The sequence below is a fragment of the Arvicanthis niloticus genome, chromosome 24 (genome assembly GCF_011762505.2).
Source record: "Arvicanthis niloticus isolate mArvNil1 chromosome 24, mArvNil1.pat.X, whole genome shotgun sequence".
Lineage (NCBI taxonomy): Eukaryota > Metazoa > Chordata > Mammalia > Rodentia > Muridae > Arvicanthis > Arvicanthis niloticus.
The window spans coordinates 127435-133434 of NC_133432.1; positions in this window are offsets into that span (position 1 = coordinate 127435).

The window sequence follows — 6000 nt, forward strand, 5'->3', positions numbered from 1 at the left end:
ACCACCACAAGAGATTCTGCAGTCTAGACATGAGCCTTTGTAACTCCATTTGGAGAAGCAATTTAACTTCCCCATGGTGATTAATCAGCCTTTCTAACATTGTTATTACTTTCTTATCTTGTTGGGTTAAGGGCCTTAGATGCCTAAATTGACCACTGGGAAGACTGAACTTTTGCTGTAATTCCTAGAAGGAGAGCTCACCTCTCTATAACTAATACTTGCAGGCCAACAGACCTTAAGATCAGTGAAATATGAAGCAATTTTCCTTACTGGGCCACTAAGGTTGGTAGCTTTGGTGTGGGTCTTCTTTATTCTTGGGTGGTTGTTAGCCACCAAATGATGAGGACAAATGGAGCAGCCATGGCAATTTGGCTTGAGATGGCTGTGAGTATTATAAAATTAACTCCAGAGACCAGCACAGTGAGTCAACTCTACTTTATTGTTCCAGAAATAAGGTATATAAGGGTTTTAATGGGTACAGGTGGAAAGGATTAATTGGTCATAATAGCATATCTAAGTATCATCTAGGCAGGGAAGCCAGAATGGAACTTGTGTGCTGAGTTTAAGTAGCTCCACACAGGGACATTCTTTTGATAAGGTCTGTTGAAGTGAATATTTAAAAAGTGGCTGCTGGTCACGCCAACTGTCTAGGTTGCAATGGCTCTGCCTAGCTCAGCTGCCATGTTCTGTGGCCAGAGGCCATGTGCACACTGCAGATAGAATTGGCCAGCCAGAGAAACCAGCCCTGCCACCCATGAGATGCCAGCATGGGAGATGTCTCTGCCAATCTTCCATGCTGTCTCTGCAAGACTGGGCAGTGCCCAGACCATCCTGCCATCTATGGGGGCCCAGTAAGAAAATGAGACTCTAATGCTTAAAGATTAATCAAAGGCTTTAGTAATTCTCAATAACAATTTTCCCATACAAAGAGAGTTGTTTCCCAATTAGCTAACCTAAATAAAAGTTGTTACCTATGACTGCTCTCCATACCCTCATGGCTCTCCATGGTTCCTACATCTCCAGCCTCTCTAGCTCCCCATCTTCCTTTACCTCTTCCTTCTACCCACCCCCCTTCTCCACCTCTCGACTCACCTTAGCTCCTCCTACAAAGGACAGCCACCTATGATCAGGGACATTGTCTAGAAAATCAAGGCAGAGAAATTGAAGCCCTTCTAATAAAGGGAGTCCTCCATTTTGAGCTTAGTTCCACTCAGATTTGGGGGACTGCAACCTTCACACAGGTTTCCAACAACCTTGAGTTTTTAAATGATGGATCTTGGCTATGAGCGAAACTGTACCAAATACTGGAAGCTGATTCAAAATACATTCAGCCTAGGACCCTGCCCAGCTCTTCAGGTGGCTGTCCCATAATTGGCTGTGTAAAGGGGCCTTCTAAAGGTCATTCTATTTTTCTATCAGTTCAGCACCTTCAGGGTAACAAGGAACATGGTATTAATGGTAATTAATATCATTATGATTTATGATCATTGGCCCACTCTTTTACCTCTCTGCTGTGAAATGAGTTCCTTGGTCAGAAGCAATACTGTGTGAAATGCCATTGTGGTGAATGAGGCACTTGATATGTCCATGGATAGTGGATTTGGCACAAACAAAATGTGCATGAAGGTTAAAATCACAAGCAGAATATGTATCTATTCCAATAAGAAGAAAGTTTTGTCCTTTGCCCAAGAGAAATGATGCAATGTAACATGCCACCAAGTCACTGGCTGGTCAACCCAGGATATAGTTCCATATCTAGGACTCAGTGTTAGTCTTTACTGCTGGTAGATCTGGAAGTCACCAGCAGATGTGGCCATGTCAGGCTTAGTGAGAGGACAACTCAACTGTTGTACCCATGCATAAACCCCACTGCATCCACCATGGCTACTATGTTTATGGGCCCATTGGAAAATGACAGATATAGCTGGGGACATGGCTGACTTCCCACAGAATAGAACACCCTAACTACTGATTATTGAATGTTTGCTCAGCTGAACTTACCTTTTGATCAGTATTTACATGGGACATAAATATCTTTACAGCCTTTGACCATTGTGAGAGATCTATCCACATATTTTTCCCTTTAAGTCTCTCTCAACAATATTCTAATTGTTCTGTTTCCAAGTCTCTGACAGTTAAGCCATCCCACTGTTTATAGCTGATGATTCAATGAATAATCACACATTTCCAAACAAATGTATGAGCATGACTACTGCATGAAGCTTTGAACTGTGATGATTTCCCTTTACTGGTGTCTTTCAAGATTGTTCCAGAAACATGTTTTCATGCTGCAGTTGTTCACTTCTTGGTAGGGTCTGCATAACAGGCAGAACCCTTAGTAATGCAGGACCTAATTATTTCTTCCTCAGTCACTTGATGATAGGGCCTGTACCAAGAAGTCCTAGGTGCATGTATAACACCAGGGGCATTGTACAGAAATAGAAACAGAGAAAGAGAGACAGAGAAAGTCAGAGAGAGTCTGACAGCCAAAATTTTCCTAAATTGAGAAAAACTTGAAGCAATTCACCAGGAGACAGGAAGACTTGTGTCCACTGAAGTTTTGCTTTTTCCAAGCATCATTTAAGGGTAAAATTGTTAATTATTTTTCAAAACACTGGATTCTCATATGAGGACACATGGAAACTGGAAACAATTTCTCCCCTCAGAGGACCAAAGGAAGTTCAAAACAATTTCAACAGCCTTCTATGCATGTCTCAGTAGTCTGACTATGGAAAGATTGGAGAAAACTATAGCAGTGGATCCTACAAAAACAAGGAGAGTCAGGGACCAGGATTATTTACTACACTGTATTTTACTGAAGATATAAATACACATAGTAGGGAGTCTACCCTGTCTTTGCTTGCTAAATGTAATGTGACAGTGGCCATGGATCAAGAGCACAAGAAACTCACAATCCTAATCCATACCAAATCAATTTTCTTTGATGAGAATAACCAAAACAGAAACCAAAACAAAACTCTAGAACTTGTTAATCAGAGACAATCTCTTAGTTTTAGTCCAACAAGCAGCTGAATACCATGTATAGCTCTAATTTTTCCAGATGTGCTGCCTTTCTCTGATTTTGGAATGTACCATGCAAAGGCAGGAATTGATATAGGTAGATATGCCAACAACGACATCAAACTCCCCAAAACCTGTCTTATCTTATAGATTGTCTGGGAATATATCTTTGGTGAAAGTATTCCATGGCCACTATGTGCTCCCTGCCTGGCATAGGCACAGATAGAACCAGATGCTGCTGAACACCTTCCAAATGAGTAACTCCTGACATGCTTGAGGTATCTGATGATAACATTGACCAAAAAAAGGATAGCAGCTCTCATTGTGGTTGTTTAGACCCTCCGAAAACCAGATTTTTGCAGCCAGTACACAGAAGGCAGAGGCAGGCTTATCTCTGAATTCAAGGAGAACCTGGTTTACAATGTCAGTTCAGGGCAACTACTTTAAAAATCAGCAAAACAAATGAACAAGGGAAAACAAACAAAAGGTCTCAATTCAAGGAATGAAATCTAAAGCCACTGCCCCTGCAATTTCAACTTTATGCATTTTTAATGAGTAAATGTTGTTCTCAGCAGTATGGGCGTTTGTCAAATATCAGTGAAATTTTTTTTAAAAAAGAAGAAACTTAGAATGAATCACAGCTGTGACATCTGTGTGCTTACCAGTGCCATAGCTCCACTTCTTCCACTTGCCTCCCTTCTACAGAAATGGTATGGATGTACAGCCATAGTTATTTCTGGAGTCAGCCAGCATTACAGGGATGTTCCTTGGGGTAGTTAGTCAGTTAGTTTGGTTGGTTGGTTTGTTTCATTGCTTAAAAATAGATGTTGTAACCACGGAAGAATTTTTTTAATGGCAGGTAAAGTCAGAGAGACTACAGAAAGATCAAAGTATAGAGGAAGAAGCTGGAGAGGTATCATAGCAGTTCAAATCACTTGATGTTCTTCCAGACGATCTGGATTTGACTCCCAGTACACCCACCCGGATAGACAAAGCTGTCTTCTGGACTGTCCACACCTGACAACCTTGTGATCCACCTACCCAATCAACAGGCAAAACACTCAGAGACTAGAAAACTGGAGCAACAAAAATGTCAGAATCACAAGGCCAGTCAGAATTAATTGTAATCAGATACTACAGAAATGTTTGTATTTAAATAGAAAGAACTGACTTATGGGAAATGATAAGCAAAGTTGCTCACCACAACCATAAAATGACTCTTCACAGCTGGGCATAGTGATGAGAAAGATTGACTCCAAAACTTTGGGTAAAAAAGTAGGTTGATCTCTGTGTGCTTAATGTTAATTTTGTTCCCATAGTAAGTTTGTGGCGTTCATGTGTGCCAGTTTACACTGAGATCCTCCTTTCCTTTCTTTTTCTTTGGAGACTTATTTTTTTTACTTAAACGAATATGCTATAAGTGTTTTCATACACATCAGGAGAGGGTATTAGATCCCATTACAGATGGTGTTGAGCCACCCTAAGGTTGCTGGAAATCAAACACAGTACCTCTGAACAAGGAGTCAGTCAGTAGTCTTAACTACTGATTAATCTCTTTAACACAAAGAGGTTCTATCTTAAAAAAATAGAAAGTAGGAAGGGAAATCTGCACTTCTTGTGAAAAGCTACATACTGACTAAAAATCTCTATAAAATCCTTAAACATGTTATTCATTCTAGGCTTAAATGACAATGTTACATATATATCTTACTTGAAGTTATTTTATAAGTGAGACTGATCACAGCTATTGAAGAGGTAGACTATCAGAAATAGAAGGACACTATAGGACCCACCCTGGATATCTATGTAGAATAGCAGTCATTGTACTTTCTGAGTTAGATACACATAGCATTCCAAATTTATTTTTATTTCAGTCATTTTTAACTGTTTACTTATTTTATATATGTGAGTACACTGTTGCTGTCTCAGATACACCAGAAGAGGGCATCAGATCCCATTACAAATGGTTGTGAGCCACCATGTGACTGCTGGAACTCAGGACCTCTGCAAGAGCAGTCACCAAGCCATCTCTTTAGCCCTATTTTATTTAGGATTTATTACACATACAGCATTCTGTCTGCATGCATGCATACAGGCCAGAAGAGGGTACCAGATCTCACTGTAGATGGTTGTGAGCCGCCTTGTGGTTCCTGGGAATTGAACTCAGGACCTCTAGTACAGATGCCAGTACTCTGAGCTATCTCTCCAGCACCATTACTGCTCTTCTAGTCTGCCTGGTGTCTCCAGTTTATTTTTTCATGAATGTTGGCAGGATAAAGTTTAATCTTACATTTTTGCACTCAGAATGGACACACATCTGCAATGACATGGTCATTTTGGTGTCAATTACTGAAAATGGCATTTGGTAATGGAAGGTTTGTTTCTGTTTGTACTTAGCCTGGAACTCTGTATGTAAACAAGGATGTTCTACTCCCTGACATTTACCTGCTTCTGCCCTCCTGCTTGAGCTCTTGAAACAACAGTGGGCCACCAACATGACAGGCACTTTCTTCTTCATGTCCTACAACCACAAACAATTAAGTGCCTACTACGGCATTTTATAAAATATGCTATTAGTTCAGATGATTCACGACCTCTGACATGACCTATAAATTAAGATTCTTTTACCTGGGTATTTCGAGGCTTTCTTCCATTGGACTAGACAGAAGACACATCAGTTAACTACAGCATTTCTCTGTAGGAAGAATTTTGGAATTTGGATTTCTTTTTCTTTTCTTTACTTTTTTTCTTTTTCTTTCTTTCTTTCTTTTTTTTGTTTTTTTTTTTTGTTTGTTTGTTTGTTTTGTTTTTTTTTTTTTAAAGACAGGGTTTCTCTGTGTAACCCTGACTGTCCCGGAACTCACTCTGTAGACTAGGCTGGCCTTTAACTCAGAAATCTGCCTGCCTCTGCCTCCCAAGTGCTGGGATTAAAGGCATATGCCACCACTGCCTGGCTGAATTCTTTAAAAAACACAGAAA